Source organism: Artemia sp. Qi Xiang Cuo, chromosome 20 (genome assembly GCF_049724085.1).
Source record: "Artemia sp. Qi Xiang Cuo chromosome 20, ASM4972408v1, whole genome shotgun sequence".
NCBI lineage: Eukaryota > Metazoa > Arthropoda > Branchiopoda > Anostraca > Artemiidae > Artemia > Artemia sp. Qi Xiang Cuo.
The window spans coordinates 1,018,688-1,036,649 of NC_142813.1; the positions used below are offsets into that span (position 1 = coordinate 1,018,688).

The 17,962-nt window shown below is 37.0% G+C and overlaps 1 protein-coding gene across 2 annotated transcripts in view; it reads right to left on the reverse strand.

The window, feature by feature from the left end:
* The window catches only part of LOC148939747 (uncharacterized), a 241,434-nt gene that overhangs the window by 113,204 nt on the left and 110,268 nt on the right, over nucleotides 1-17,962 (reverse strand). The gene's annotated exons all lie outside the window — the stretch shown is intronic.

Here is a 17,962-nt window from a genome sequence, read left to right on the forward strand (position 1 = left end):
TAATAATAATAATATCTAAATAAATATATATTTTGTATATACATAATAGTAATATTATGTAATAACCATATATTATGCATATATTTATATATATATACATATATTTCTCTTTGTTGTTAAATGATGTCTAGTCCATCAAACATGCGGCCATTTATTTTGGTATGCCGTGTCCTTTCAAACAGTGGCACCAATTGGGAGGGTACTTGCCCCTCCCATAGATTTCAAAAAACCCGTTTTTTTTACTTTCACTGAAAAGAAGACCACAAGATTTTGAACAATCCATGAAATATCATCGTAATATAATAAAATAATTCTGAAGAATAATCTAGTCTTGTAAGATTTTTTACTGATTCTCCCACACAGACAGGGTAATGTGTTACTTTCCAGGCGACTAAAATATTGAGCATATCTCATTTCTTTAAATATTAGAGACATCTTAGTTTGCCTCAAACTCATTCTCTCCAACAAATCCTTCGACACAACAGAGAAGAGTCATATTTTTATGCTGTCCGTTGAGGGAAATGTTTAAACATTAACTGATTGACAGTTTTGGGGTATTGTTGTATAAATGCACAATATTTCATTAATAGGTTTGATTTGAAGGGTAATTGCATCTATTAAAAACACGCTTCTGAGCCAAAGACCGCATCCAGGGGGGTTAGGGGGTTTCAATCCTCCCGCTAAAATTTTCATCTGAGTAATAAAAGTGTAATAAAAATGCATATAAACAACTTTGTGATGCATTTATTAAATTTTTACCCCCCCCCCCTCCAAGCATAAATCCTGGATACGCCCTTGGACGAGCCTACTAATTTTGGAACCCAACTTTAGGACTGCAACTTGCAAATTCCAATCTTAGAAAACCAATAAATAAAGTAGATGATATTATAATATCTCCCTGTACACAAGACAGACCAACCATCGATACTTTCTAGCAAAAATAAATGTTTAATTCTTATAATTTGTGTGATGCGTTCTCCGGGTAGAGATGTGATGCGTTCCCCGGGTAGAGAGAGGGGGGAGAGGTAGTAATATATCAAAGAAGATCTATTTTCAAAGCGCAACGGTTTTAGCAAATAACTATCTAACTGGTGCTATGTGATAAATGGAGGTAATATCATTTAGGTACATCATCATTACTTTACTGAGTTTGCTGAGTACCAAAGTCAGAAATCAGAATCCCTGCTTTTAGGCACTTTTAAATAAACTGAAATTACCTGAAAAGAGTACTGAAATTACCAAGCTGCTGCCCTGAATTTAGATCCGAAGAGTATTTACCCGAATACCAAAGAACCGACTTTAGTTTTACCATTTATGCGCAATTTTCAAATTAAAAGACGGTGTAAACCTGGAAATCCCTTCTACCTGAGTGAGACGTTTTTGAGAGATACAGAGCTTTGAAGGTAAAACTGACTTAAAAAAAGTGCACGTTTTTCTGAAGCAAATAAACAACTGGCATTGACAGACTCGGCAGGCAGGGATTAGATCGCGTCTTGACCCACTACCCCGCCGCCAGTAGGTTTGTGATTAATTAAAGAAAATATTTTCCTTAAAAAGTCTGTAAATCACAAATTCTGCAAAACATGAAAAGAAAATGTGAATACGGATTTTGAACCATTGAACTCAAGAATGAACTCTGAAAAAAGAATTTGGCGAGTGAAGAATGTTCCCCAAAACTTTTGGCAAACCAAAATGTTTGAGTTTCATTTCCCCGGTTTTGAATTCGGTTCTGAAGAACGTTGTAGGTCAAAGTCACCCTCCCCCCCCCCCCCGGAGCGTGTAAGAGGGCTCGAAAAATGTTGACGAAGGCCGTCTAAACAAAAAAAGAAGCAAAATAATAAAACGCAAAAAAACCTCAGTGATTCACAAAAGTAACGCTATTCAGCAAATGATGCCATTCAAGACGTTTTTGATTATTCATTAGATTTCCAAATCCCTTTCGTTTCTTGTTTGATTCCCAAGATACAGCAGTGCTTCTACTATATCAGTGCAACCCAATTTTCTGGGTGTCACCAGATATATCCGAAGGAAAATTGGGTTCCAAAATCTCCAACCCGCAAGAATTCGGGGATAGTCGGAGCACTGAGACCATTGTCAAAGGTCCTTAAATGGCTCCTCAAATATGCACGAAGACCGTAAGATAATATAAACCAAACAGAAAACGCAATAACTGACGTTTCATTATTTTGAAATTCATTTTATTATGACTCATGCTATAATTAATATGATTCATAGCACGTCACGATTCATATTACGATTCACAGTAACAAAAATTATTCATAATACGGATCATATTGTGGTTCATGATATCCTGAAAATACAGTTTTCAGGGTAAAAGCCCTGTCCCCCTGGAGCCTCTAAAATGGGCGAAGAAACCGTACACAAAGGCCGTCAAAACGCAAAAAAAAAGCAAAACCATAAAATAAAGAATACCAACGAGTAAAAAAAAGTACAGATGGTCAGTAAATAATGCCAATGGAGACGCGGCCTAGGCTGCCGTACCTCAAAAGGCGCAGACCTTTTTTATAATTGTACATCTGATATTAATAGCCTACTTTCTTAAATTTAAATTTCGCTAATCTCGTATTTTATTTGGCTCTGCAAATTCAATATTCAGGATTAGAGCCCCATTTCCATTGAGCCTCTAACGAGCGACAAAAGTGATGCTGGTTGGCAAATGATGCCACCTGACCTGACCTTGGTACCCCAAAAAGGCGCTAAGTGACTTTTTTTTTAATATTATGAAACTGATGCTCACAGGCTACATTTTCAAATTTAGCATATTCTTTCGATATTCTACTTCTGTTCCCCGTATTTTATTTGACTCTGCATATACAATAGCCTACTTGGGGTTATCCCCATTGAGTCTCAAAAAGCGTCTTGGTAAACGTGCACAAAGGTCGTAAACAAGGAAACAGTAAGTAAGAAATCGGTGAGTCAGAAAAGTGTTGCTGGTCTGAAAACGATGTCTCTCAAGACCTAACTTAGGCTATGGTGCTCCAAAAGGCGCTATGCGACCTTTTTATAATCATAAAACTGAGATTCGTAGCCTACATTTTTAAGCATGGCAAGTTCCATTGATTTTTCACTTCCTGTCTCAGATATATTATTTGGTTCTAACGACACAATTTTCAGGGTTAAAGCCCCAATGAGTCTCTAAAAGGGTGTCCAAAAACGAACACTAGGGCCGTATAAAAAGCAAAATAATATAAAGCAAAAAAAAACACGGCGAGTCACAAAAGTAATGCCGGTCAGCAAATGATGCCAGTCAAGACCCGACTTCAGCTGTAGTGGTTCAAAGAATAGGTTATACGGTGTTTTTTTTTTATTATCAATAAACTGAGATTTATACCCTATATTTGGTTCTTCCCCCCATCAGGTTAATCTAGTCTTCCGTCCCTAGTTAAACATAGGAGAAATCCTACTGCGGTTTCCTCATCGTGGCAGTCAGGTGGAAACGGCCGGAATTGCCTACCCCAATTCTGACTAGGCCAAACCGCAGAGGGTGCCATCAGAGAGTGGACACCTGCATGGTTAAATATATTTCCACGAAACGTCCAAAGTATGGACGAAGATGGGAAAAGTCCTGGCTCGAATTAATTGAGCCACTCGCAAACGACCGAGACTATTGGCTTACTACAATGACGAAGCTACTGGACGCCAGGGAGAGCGGAGATGCTTGAGTCCTGCTACAAGTACAAAGTAAGTAAGTAATTCAAGGATCAAAGTGGCCCATGCTTCCTCCATAGCTGAGAAAGAGAAATAATACTCGTATGCGGCTGTGGCAAGTTCAAGCTTGCACAGAAAGGTAACATAAATGCATAATATGCAGTTTTTAATTCATGTGTAAAGCTTCGAAAACAATTCTAGAAGGTTCGATAAAATGGTACAAAGTACAAAGTAAGTAAGTAATTCAAGGATCAAAGTGGCCCATGCTTCCTCCGTAGCTGACAAATAGAAGGGAGCATCTCAAGCTAAGATGCTTGAGTCCTGCTAAAAGTACAAGTAAGTAAGTAAGTAAGTAGTAAGCTTGGTTCTAAAGATACAATGTTCAGGGTTAAAGCCCCATCACATTAAGCCTCTATAAGGGTGTCGAAAAATGAGTATTAGGGCTGTAAACACACAAATAGGCAATACGCGAAAAAACTCGGCGAATCGCAAAAGTAATGTTGGTCAAAGAATTATGCCAATCAAGGTGCAGCTCCGACCACAGTGCTTCAAACAGCGCAATGTTATTATTTTATTACTAAAAACTGAGATTCGTAGTCTATATTTGGTTCTGAAGATTCAATGTTTAGGGTTAAAACCCAATCCACACTAAGCCTCTAAAAGGGTGTCAAAAATGAGTATTAGGGCTTTAAAACGCAAAAAGGCAATACGCGAAGAAACTCGGTGAGTCGTAAAAGTAATAGTAGTATCGTAGTAATAGATATCAATTGCACATGTAATTACACAAGAATATACTGTGCAGTTTGACGTGCTAATTGCAAAAAGCGACCATACCTTTTATATTATAGACCTATAAAGTGAACAAACACGTTTTGAGAGTATAATTGAGATTATATAACGCAACCAGACTGGCTATTGCTATTGATTTCAAACTTATATGGAATTGCACAAGAATATACAGTGTGGTTTCACGTGCACATTTTAAAAAGCGAGCAAACCTTTACCTATAAAGTGAACAAACACGTTTTGGAACTATGGTTGAGATTATATAACGCAACCAGACTGGTTATTGCTATTGATATCAATTGCACATGGAATTACACAAGAATATAGTGTAGTTTGACGTGCACATTGCAAAAAGCGAGCAAACCTTTACCTATAAAGTGGTCAAACATGTTTTGAAACTATAGTCGAGATTGTATAAAACAACCAGACTGGTTTTGAGGCAACACCGATTTTTTAAGGTCAATCAGAGAGAGGGGAGGTTACTCCATATACGATAACTTGATTGGTAATTGGATACGAATAAATGGAGTGATTTTCATTCGTCCTTGAGATTTTGTATATACCTGACATGCGTTACGATTAAATTTTCATAAGGTTCTAAGACACCATGGATAAAGCATCTGATATTATTGACTTGGAGCCTTTGGCTACAGCGATTTATAATGTGAGTTCAGTTTAGTAAATTTTATTAATTTATTTCCAAATAAAATCATTTTACATAGTCAACCCTCAAGTAAATTCAAATTCAGGGCATACCCCCCCCCCCCAATACAAACTCTACTATATGATGTTTATACTTGATAGAAAGCGTAAAATACACTCTTTTTTCCATTACGTAAACCCCATCTTCCCTCCCCCCTCTGTTTACGAGTTTAATTCATTCATTAGAAATAATTCTTTCGTTCAAAATTGTCATTTTCCTATCATACATCTAAAATTATCAAAATAGAGTGTGCTCTCTTTCCGGTCTAGATAAAACCGTGTGTGATTAAGACTTTAATCCTGTTACAACACTGATGATTTCATAAACAACCTTTGCATGCGCATTATCTAAATTAAGAAAACAAAGGAATGGAAATGATTAAGGCTACATGCTTTGCGTAATTCTAGACGGTTTGAAAATGGGTTAATTATGTTTAGGATCGAAAAATAAACTATTCCCGTAAAATCTGAACTAATAAGGGTTTTTGACTGTAAACTAGTTTTTTTTAAGAAAATTATGAAAAAATTACACCTAATGAGAGGAGTGTTCTATTTTCAAATGTCTTTGATGAAAGCAAATAATGTTTCAGTTAAATCTTCAATGTTTTACCTTCATGGAAAGGAAGGGGGAGGGGGTTTAAGAAAAAGATACACAGCTTTATTATGCGTAAATTGAATAGCATTTTTACCTATGATCGCAAATTTTAGGACTGTAAGCTGTGTGTTAACAATCTTCTTTATCTTATTTAAAGCCTCAAGACTGGAACATTTATTTTTTTTTCTAAATGGTAAAAAATAGAAACATTGATTTCTATCCTAAGGCTACAGACTACTGTTTGTCAAGATTTATTTTTTCACAAGTTGTGCAATAAAACGTTTGATTTCTAAGCCTAGTATATTTCTTGCAAAATTTTACTTTTTACTGTGCTGAAAAGGGGGGAGAGGCTTCTTTACGATAAATGCTTTTTAGACAAAATTCTGGTTATGGGGCGGGGGGGGGGGTACTAATTTTTCTTCTGTAAAAGAGGAATCATTATTTCATACTAAATTTTTTCTTCTTTTTTAAGGAGGATTCCGACAAATTATTTTCAAATGTCTTTGATGAAAGCAAATAATGTTTCAGTCAAATCTTCCATGTTTTACCTTCATGGAAAGTAGGGGGGAGGGGGTTTAAGAAAAAAAGATACATAGCTTTGTTATGCGTAAATTGAATAGTATGTTTACCTATGATCACAAATTTTAGGCCTGTAAGCTGTGTGTTAACAATCTTTTTTATCTTATTTAAAATATATAGACTGGAACATTTAAGATTTTTTTCTAAATTGTAAAAAATAGAAACATTGATTTCTATCCTGACTACTCTTTGTCAAGATTTATTTTTTCACAAGTCGTGCAATAAAACGTTTGATTTCTAAGCCTAGTATATTTCTTGCAAATTTTTACTTTTTGCTTTGCTGAAAAGAAGGGAGAGGCTTCTTTGCGATAAATGCTTTCTAGACAAAATTACGGTTACGGGGCGGGGGGGGGGGGTACTAATTTTTCTTCTGTAAAAGAGGGATCATTATTTCATACTAAATTTTTTCTTCTTTTGTAAGGAGGATTCCGACAATTACTCTCCCCCTGAAAAGAGAGCAAAAGGGGACGATGCCACACCGATGCAAGCTGCAAGGCCTTCCATCATAAGATATGCCGGTTCCTTTACACATACTCTGGGCCACCCATTGACCACTCAACTTTTAATGCCTGGAGCCTCTCACGCCAGTGCCAGCTCTGCGCAAACCTCTATGAAACCTGGCAGAAAATTGAAAAGAGAGTGGGCGGCTTCTCATAATGCCTCAGCCCCGTCTACTCAAGATTGTGTGGTTGCCCCCCGTCATGCTTTACCAGGGTCTTCAGGCACACAAATGCAGTCAGAATTTGTAAATGTAAGCATTTTTACCTATGCTTTCTACCTGCTTATATAAATATCTACCTATTTCTTTCCAACCTTTTTTTTTGTCTTTTCTTTTCGCCATTTTTTCAACACTGTAAAAGTGTGTGTCAGAGATATTAAAATGTTATTTTCGCTATAATATTAATCCCCCACCCCAACCATTGTTTTAAATTTCTCTGCTCCCTCCCCTCAGAGATACCTAAATACAATGTACTTTTTTTTGCTTGTCAAAGAAACCACTCTTTTGCTATTAGTCAAAACATTACATTTTCTATGTCACACCAAACTAGCGAATATTTATCGGGGGCTTTTTCGGCGTTCAATTTTTTTTCAGTGTAATTAAAAAAAATTAATCAAGTTCTATTTTGGCTACTTTATATGAAGTGAGGGGGAAAGTTTTTAGTTAAAATAAAGCTACGAGGGGAAATTATGTTTTGAGTGAGGTGTAAAAATGCTACTTATTTAATAACCTGGTAAACATATGTCTTGAAATGCTTCAGGATAAATAGGGTATTGCTTCTTTCCGAACTTTCTGGGGGTGGGGGCAAGTATTTAGTTAAGATAATTCTAGGAGGGGGAAATTAAGTTTTGAGGGTAAAAACATGACAGTTTTTAAACTTTATGAAAATAATGGATATTTCACATAGAAAATAAACCCTTTTTTCTATAGATTAATTAATTAGTAGCGCCATCAACATCAGGTGATGAAGCATCCATTTTTAGCGGACCTGAACCATTCATCGCACCACCAACGGAGTTTATCCTACGGGATGATCCTACACTAGTTCTTTTATATATGGATTGGTATAGGGGTTTTTTAAATGATTATTATGGGGACATGGCCAGCCTAGATGATCTAACTTGTGACATAGACATAGTGGAGGACCCGGAACAGACAGATAGATTTATGAAAGAGCATTTAGGCGATGTTAGTAGTAGTGTATCTCAACCGGGTCCTCATAAAGAAACTCCGTCACAGGACAATACAGGCTGGCTTGATCGGCTATCCCCAAACACCCTGGAAGATATACTAACTAGCCTAGAGGATTTCATGCCACGTCCATCCAATGCAATTGAACAGACTGGGGGTGGTGCTATTGACAATTCTATGTCACCCCCACCATTCTGGTTAATGATACCACTAGTACTAATAATGATATAACAACATTACAAGTATCCCCACTTCCAGATTTTTTTTCTTTCCAACTCTGCCTTGCACCATACAAAGGTCTACAGTGCCAAATTTAGTGACCCCTTTAACTCTTTGATGCCAGGAGATATAATAACAGATCACCTGGACATTACACATTTATATGCTAATATGATTCGAGCCCTTCTTGAACAACAGATGGGGGTGTGAGGTGGAAGGGAGAGTTTAAAAGTATCAATAGCACTAAAAATATTTCTTTTTAATGAAAATGCGAGCAAGCTGTATTCGAAATACTTGCACACAGAGATGTTGGCTATTCGCCCGCATTTATCAAATTACGAGGTTTTTCTAGATTGGGTTAATAGCATTCAAAGTAAATGGAAAAATTATCACAAGGGGTGTAGCGGGTCGGTGGTTTTATTTATTGAGAGTTTAAACGTTAATATTTGTATATTTAAAAATGATTTTATTTGAAGCGGTGGTGGGGAGAGGGCTATAGTTTTAAAATATCATTCAGATTTAGAGGGATGTAGAGGGATACAACGAATCTGTTTCGATACGAGGCTACAGTGTTTCAAGTATGCATTTTTAATTGCCGCATACAAACCTCTTCAAATAGATGCCTCTAAGAAAAAGTTGGGTGAATTGGCAGTTAATGGTAGGGAGTGTTCAAAGTTCCTCATTTTAGATTTTAATTGTTTAAATGGTCAATTTCCCATGACATTAAAAGGAATAGATATTTTCGAGCGGGCTAATGCACATTTAAAGATTGGTGTCACGGTGCTGCAATATGAAGACGAATTTGAGGAGGGGCACCGTTCTAATAAAAAAGACTTGTTTTGTACAGAGAGGCATTCATTTATTGAGGTAGTGGGATCCTGACTGTGACTTCTTCGCTTGCTGCCCACAGTGTCCGATTCAATTGAGTATTTTTATATAGTTAGTGATACTAGTTGTGCTCAGTAAAAGGGTCAAAAGCGGAATTTTTTGTGTTATTACTGTCCGATATGCCTCTCAAGATCTTACTCAGATTTAAAGTTGAAGCATCACATGAAACACTTTAAACGTCAAGAATACCAGGCTGTGGAGACGGTAAGCGGAGATAAAGCGATCTTAAGTTTTAAGAATTTCCAAAACACGCTCCTACAGAGCAATAAGATCACTTTAGATTGCGAGGCCCGACTCACAGACCTGTAAGATTCGTCAAATCCAAATCGTTTTAAAACAAATAAAGCCACAGGGGTTTTTTACGCTCTCGCGCAACGACATTACAATAATACCATGAAAGTGCTGGATGTAGTTGACATGTTTGGTGGCGAAGACTGCATGCGCTCGGCATTGGTCAGTCTAGTCGAATCAGCGAACGGTGAAATTTCGCACCTTCTTTACACAAACTATCCTATACTCCTATCACCAGATGACAGATTGGCCATTAAAAATCGTAAAATTTGTTGGGTTTGCAAGGGAGAATTTGATAATGGTGTAGGGAATGGAGGGAGGAGGAAGGTGATCGACCACGATCATTTGTAGCAGGAAATTACATTGGGGGGAGTAACTTTAGAGGGTAGCACATCAGTCGTGCAATTTAAACGCTAGACAGCAATATTTCGTACCTGTTTTTATACACAATTCCAATTATGACTTACAGTTTGTTCGACCGGAATTGGCCCACATTGTTAAGACAAGAGGCGTAGACAACACATGGGTAAAGGGTACGTTTTCATATAAAATAATACCCAAATCATCGGAGAAGCTACTGCTTCGAGAATTCATATGGAAAAAAGCTGACAAGGGCAACATATGACTGAAAAAATTCCATGTTTTAGACTCCTTCAGATTCTTCCCCAAATCCTTAAGTCAATTAATTCAGGTACAGAAAAGTGACAATTTTGACAGCTTCCCCCTCCTCAAACATCGCTTCCCAGATGATGAAATGTATGATTTATTAACGTGTAAGGGCATATATGCATATGATTATTACAACTCTGCCTCGAGGCTAGATGAGGTGTCATTACCGCCCATTGAAGCTTTTTACAATTCTCTTACTGAGAGTGAGTGCACCACTAGCGACTGTGAATTTGCTAAGAGGGTTTGGGCAAAGGATGGATGTAAAAATGGTTGGGATTATTGTAAACTATACTTGGCCAGTGACGTACTCATTCTTCTGGACATTATGTGCAGAAATACGGATAAAATCTAAGAAGAATTTGAGTTGGATGTAGCGTAATATTTTTCCACTCCCCATATGGTGATGGACTTTATACTTAAAATCAGAAAAGAAGAAACAGGTCTGATTGCCGATGTGGATCAGCATCTGTTATTACAAAGAACAATGAGGGGTGGGTATGTTTTTCACGGGGACCGTATCATGAAAACTGATCCGACCGGACGGCACACCGATGAAAAGTCAGACGCAGTTTTTCTGGATATGAATATCCTTTACCCATCGGCAATGTCTCGCTACTGTTTGCCGTGTGGCAATTGTAAATTGCTTAAAAATAATAGCGATTTAAATTTCCCCGACATTGCTAGTGTTGGGGAGAATTGGGCACAGGGAGGGTTTTATTAAACTAACGAGGAAATACAAATGGAATTTCATGACTTTTTATACGGCTTCCTTTTTCTGTGCATTAATATACCGGTGGGTAGGAACTCTCTGAGCCCCTACAATTTATCTTTAGTAGAGGATGGGAGTATGCACTGGGTACCTTCAAAACAAAAACTGATTGCCGACCTCAACCCGAAACAGAATATCGTTGTTCATCACGTGCTATTGAAATGGATGGTCTCCAATGGTTTCAAAGTCACAAAGATTCATCGAGCCCTCCAATTTGATCAAAAGCCTTACATGAAAACATTTATTGACAACTTTGTCAGTAAACATTCAAAAGTGAAAACAAAAGTCGAAAAAGAAATCTAGAGACTCATTTTGAGCTCCGTTTTCGGTAAGATATGCGAAGTCGAACGAAACAGAAGTCAATGTGACATTGTAACAAATCCCAAAGATTGTGCTCGAATCATTGCGGATCAAAACTTCACGTCGTTCAAAATCATAGACTCTGATATGGTGCTCCTACATAACAAAAAGAAAAACGTTGTTATAAATGAAAGAATTGCATGCAGGATTGTGAACGCGGAAATATCTAAAAAACACATGTTGACTTTTTAGTATAATGTATGAAAGGTGTAGTGCCGAATTGAGGGACAAGTTCAAGTGTAGTATGGAGATACTGATTCACTCTTGACAAAGGTCAAAACAGAAAATCTATTGAATGATTTGGAAAATGGCAAGTACATTAGCTCACAAATGGACTACACAAATTGGGATGAATCCCGCTACCCAGAGCTAGTGAAACGCCAGGCCCCAAGTCAATTGTTAATGTTAAAATATGAAACGGGTAGCGATCTGATATCCAGTGGTGTGTTTCCTGGACCAAAAGTATACTGTGTGGAAGCGCACAACAAGGATATTAAACACGTTTGCAGGGGGGTACCTTAACATTTTGTAAAAAATGATTTTAAAATGAGTGTCTTTAGAAACTGTGTGGAACGTAGTTTAGTCCCAAGAGCAAAAGTCATGGCGATTCGTTCTTTACAATATAAAAACTACACAGTTAGAGTTGAGAAAAACGCCATGTCGGCCATATCGGACAAAGTCTATGTACTTGAGGATGGTGTGAAGGTACTACCACACGGTCACTATTTAATCTCAGACAGAGTTGAATGTGTAGAGTACAGAAAACAACTCGGTCTACAAAAATTAACTTAAATTCTTTAAAATGTACAAATTGGGTGGGAGGGTTTTTTTTGGGTGATGGATGTTTTTAAATTCTCTTTTTTTATCACAAACAATTTTCAATGTGTGTGCAAGGCAGAGCAATTTCATTAAAAATTCCATTATTTAATGCCCCCCTCCGACCCGCCGCAGCGGACCCCACTGCGCTTCCCGGCCCGCGGCGCTTCCCGGCCGCCACAGCGGCCGCCCTCGGCCGTCTGCCGCCGCAGCGGCCGTACCCCCCCCCCCCCAGGGGGGGACCCCATTTCAAATTTAAAATGTTGTAAATAAAAGTGTGATATTATTTTAAGTGTGTGTGTATATTCTAATAAATGTTGTATTTTTTTATAAATAAATTAAAAAAAGCGTATTTATTAAAGTGTTTTTTTCCAGTGCTTATGTAAAATAAATGTTGTATTTTTTGTGCTTTTTTCATGTTCAATTTAGTATTTATAAAGTGCTATTACTATTATGTATTATGTATATGATTATGTATATGTATATGATTCTATTATGTATATGATTCTTTATTCTTCTTCTTCTTCTCATTATTCTCGAACGGACTAGTAGGGAAATTATTTAGTCATTAGACAACTATAGTCTACAGTTAGTTGTAGGTGAACTGTTGAAGGGAACATGTATCAATTTAAAACACCATTCAGATCGTATCTGTGTGGGCCATCAATGTCAGGCAAAATAACACTCTTAACTAAAATAATTAAAAATTGTGATACAATTTTTGAGGAAAAGCCGAAAAAAATCTACTATTGTTACAGTGTTCGGCAGGAGTCAGACGATAAAATAAAAGCAATTGCAATAGCAGGGTTGGTGCAGATACAATTCATACAGGGACTTGATGTTTTCAGCATTATTGAACCAAACTCTTGGCTGATTATTGACGATCTGGCTGAATTTATTGAACAATGGTCCCACGAAATGATATAACTGTTCACTGTTCGCTCTCATCATGAACAGATTTCCGTTACTATGGTTCTAAACAATCTCTATCACCAGAGCAAATGTATGCAAACACTTGCATTGAACTGCACCTACTATATCATCTACAGAGTTGTTCGTGATCCTAGCTCGCTAATAACTCTCAATAAACAAATATACCCCGGCGCCCCTAAATTTCTGCTCTCAGAATACAATCAGGCAACTAATAAACCCTACGGCTATATCCTATTGGATCTTAATCAAAATACACCCGAGGATTTGCGTGTAGTCACAGATATTTTTGACAATGAAATTACAGTATATCTCCCCGTGAAGAGTAAAAAGGGGTATTAGTTGCTATCATGACACTGAAGAAACTACATGAAAATAGACATTTATTTTCAGTTCTAAGCACTTCAAAACCCTCACTTAGGAAAGCCATACTCAAACATGGTATTCACAATGATTTCATTAATCTAATATCTGAACTTTGTTTAAATTTGACCGAGGGTAATGTTCAACTGCCAGAAGTAGCTAAGCAATAGGCAAAGCAACATCGTTCCATTGTACGTACATTGACCTCTAAAAAGAAAGGAAAGAATTTTAAAAAGAAACGTCTTCTTCAGGCGGGCGTTAGCTTTTTCAAACTTTTACTGCCAATAATTGCAGGACTTGTAAACAGTTTTCTCTAGAGATAGAATGGCAAAACCCTACAAAATGACTCCAATAGAACTCGCTCTCTCACCCGTGGAACACTTTGAGAACAATCTGAGTAAATTAATTGACAACGAGAATATTGAGGATGATAAAAAACTGCTTTTACTTCAAGATGCACTTCGCCGAGTGGACAAACATAAGCCCCATCGTGCGAAGGCCAGTGGTATTGATCACAAAAAAGAATCATCTCCTCAGGATGCTGCTGCTGCTGCTGCTGCTGCTGCTGCTGCTGCTGCTGCTGGAACAAAATTAAAGAAGGAGTAATTGTATTCATTTGTATTTAAAATTGGAAATCTACGGCCCCACTCTTATCGTCAACAAATTAAACGACTCCTAGTCTATCTCATGGAAAGTGGTCAAGATCATATTCAAGTTGATAGCATAGGGAACGAGATTATGATTCAAGGAAAGAGCTATAATCTACTTGATTTAATCTGTGATATGGTTACAAATCGTAAAGTACTATTATCATTTGACGATCATCTATACAACTATCTAAATACATTAAACTTCCCCAAAAGCCTTGTTATCAAATTCTAAAAAAATTAAATGAACATGCACCCTCGTCATCATCAACACCATTAAAATATGAACATGAAGAAGAAGATTTTAAATCAATCTTGAAAATACTAGTACACCTAGTGGAAACTTGACAATGAGGAGCAACACACCATTGATAGCTAGACTAAAGCAAAAACGTATCAAGTCAATGCCGCCATCACCCCTATCGCCAACAACTATTATACACCAGAGTAATAGGAACTGAACTATTCGTATACAATAAAAAGATCTAAAGTTATGAAACGTGTTGACGAAAATACTTGTAAAATAGAGAGAATAAGCTCCCCCACGACTCTTTTCGAGTGACCTATTTCTAAAACTAAAGATGAAAACGACTAACTACAAAATGAATCAAGTTACCCTCTACATAGAAATCATAGACTTCATGCTAATCATTGTCGGAAAACTAAAGCTTTTTTCCCATTGCATTAATGCAAGTAGATCTCTTAACTCTAGATGAGATTCAACGACGTCACAATACACCGTACAAATACATTCTACTTGCATCAGTGTTTATAGTCGTTATGCATATGCAATTCCATTGCGGTCAAAGAGAGGTGTTGAAGTTGCTCAGGCTATAGAAAATATTCTCGAAAAGAATTCGTATAAAACAATTCAAACAGATCGTGATTGTGAATTTGTCAATCCTCATGTTGTAAAAGTGCTAGTTGAGTATAGTAAATTTCTCTATCATAGTCATAGTCCTATAAAGGCTGCTTTGGCCGAACGATTGATAAGAACTATTCTAATTTTAATTTCAAGTTATTGTACATTGAAAAATACATCTGCTTTTATTCATGATTTAGATAAAATTTTGTTGATTTATAATCAACGACCTCATCGATCATTGTCCAACTCAACCCCAACGGATTGGGGCTACAGGATTGGGGGTCGGGTTGAATTTCAAGGAGAGTGTTAAGGAAAATATTAGATCTTCAGCAAGAGCCGTTGGTGAGCAATTAAAATCTCATCAAAATGGGGAGGGATTGAAAAGGATGCGTGCGCGTCATTCACTCATCAGTCTCTACCCAAGCGGGAAGCGAAGGACATCAACAAGAACTTTGATGAGCAAATCCAGGAAGACCAATAAGAAGAAGAAGAAGAAAAAGCTTGTTAGATCAAAGAAGGATTTCTTCTCTTAAAATGACATATCTCCCTCACAAAGAATCATATCCATCAATTAGATCCTCATTGAATCTATTCAATGCTGAAAATGCTGATGTCAGTGTGAAGTAGGGGTACTATGAACAATTTCACTCCCAACAGCCCCTCTCGGAAAATATACACTTTCAAATATTTTCCAATTAAGACTATTTAATTGATTTGTCGTCAAAATTTATTGATTTAAATGTTGTGGTGAAGAAAAATTCAGATAATACAATTCCAACTGCTGCCGATGGACTCTCCAACGAAAACTATGTTCTGTACAACCTATTCAAACAAATTAATGTGTTTATTAATGGAACATTGATTAGCACTAGCAATAATTTATCCAACTATGCAAGCTAATTACAATTCATTATTTTGACATCAATGGCATATAAGGAGTTGAGAGGACAGTCATTGGGCTATGAATATCGATCAGGTGTTGAAAAAGACGGTGAGCTGACTACTGCAGTGACCCAGGAGTATCATCTAGTTGGAAAATTAAATCATGAGATATTCAATATATCCCAATGGTTACCCCCCAATGTCAAGATTGACATAAAGTTGCAACTAGCCCCATCGAATTTCATTTTGAGAAAAACACTTCCTGCAGCACCCGATGCAAATGTCATTATCACATCGGCAATTCTCCACGTCCGTAAACAACAGGTTATGAGCTCTGTTGCATTGGCAGTGGAAAAGCTAAGAGCCAATGGCAACAACATTAAACTTTTTGTCCCCCATACAATCAACAATCAACGTCACAGTGCCACCGGTTCTTGTAGATATAGTGATTCATGGTGTATCACAGGAGATATTCCATTATACGTGGCATTAGACTTTTTGACTGACTGCACTGCCAATTCATCTGGGAATGAATCCTACCACTATCTTAATTTGTAAAGTCTATCCAATGTTCTTCGTGTGCTAAAAGTTATCCACTGTACACTCTATCACTTTATCAAAAAACCTATAGGAAATCTGAAAAAGTTGACCATACAATCCCTAGATGATGACTCCCAAATATTTGAAAATGAAATAACCTATTCAATGTTTTCAAAAAATCATGGTGTAATTGTTTTGGAGTTGTCGGGGACCCAGGATATGAGCATAGTAGGAACAGGGAATGTACGTTTAGAGTGCACATTTGCCGATGCTTTGACTGAGAGTATCACGCTAATATTATTGAGTCAATTTGAAACCTATTGGGAAATCGCACCCGACGGCAGTGTTCTACTAGACCTAGCACCATGACCACAAACCGAATAATCAACGTATTTAATATGGATCCATACATGTCTCAGTACAAGTCCTATTGCATACCATCGGACTTCATTGAAAAAATTCCAAGTGCTAACAATACCCTAATCATTGTTAATAGCAGTCCATCGACGTTGAAGACAGGCCATTGGCTACGCATCTTTCAAACAGCAAAGAATATTGAATATTTTGACTCTCTTGACCTATTATATAAATTTTAAACTCTACAGATAATCAACTTTATTGAGAGCAATGCGGAACCTAGTATTCCAAATCAAAGGAGAGTACAAAGTTTAATGACTAAGAAATGTGGCTATTATGCTCTACTCTTTTTCATATCAAGATGCCGTGACTATACCTATAAGCAGTTTCTCAACATTTAAGTTTACGTTCCTTGATTGAACGATTTTCTAGTGGAAAATATACTTACAAGCGTGTTTAATGTTGATTTTAGTGCCCTATGAATAAAATGTTCTAAAAATGTATGTGAAATTGTTTATTAATAAAAGAAAAAAAATGTATATACATAATAAAAATGACTTTTCTACTCTCTAGATTTTATCTTCTACTAGATACAGATATATGTCAATAACAACTAATGCAGATAGATTGTCCGAATTCAGGGAATGTTGGTCCTGATGTGCTGCGATATCAGGTATACAATTTCTACAATAGAATTCAACCCCCTTCTTATCAATTCTCTTTGTACATTCAATGATACTACTCGCATTCATTCAGTAGAATTTATTTGTTTCAATTTGTTTAGTTGAAGCAATTTCATAAACAGTGTCCTCAAGTTGCAAATGACATTCCGTCACAGCCAAATAAAAATCAGGGGGCTTATAATCATAGTAGCCATTGTCTTCACAACGATGACGTAGAAACCAAATTCTTTTAGTATTCCAACAGTTGAATCGCTGACCCGGTTCCCCCTCCCAGAAAAATCTAAAATCACCCTTAGGATTCTTTCCAATCATACCAGGATATGTGTTCTCCCATTGATTACATTTATCATAGTGGCAATTGGAGCATATGTGTCCTCTAGGATGAGGTTCACACACCTCTTCAAGACAGGAGTTACAACCTTTATTTTGTACAGCATATCCTCTATGCAATTTACACGGGTTGCATAATCTGCACTTTTCATCATACTCATCAATCATTTTGCAATTCTCACATGATCACCAGCTGCCAGTGTGTACATGTATAGTGGACATATATGGAACATTTTTTCATGTGTTGACACTCTCACTGCCACAATGAAACTGAGCTACCAACAACAACAAATTGACTGGGATAAAGAGAGAGGATTAAATCATCCTTGAAC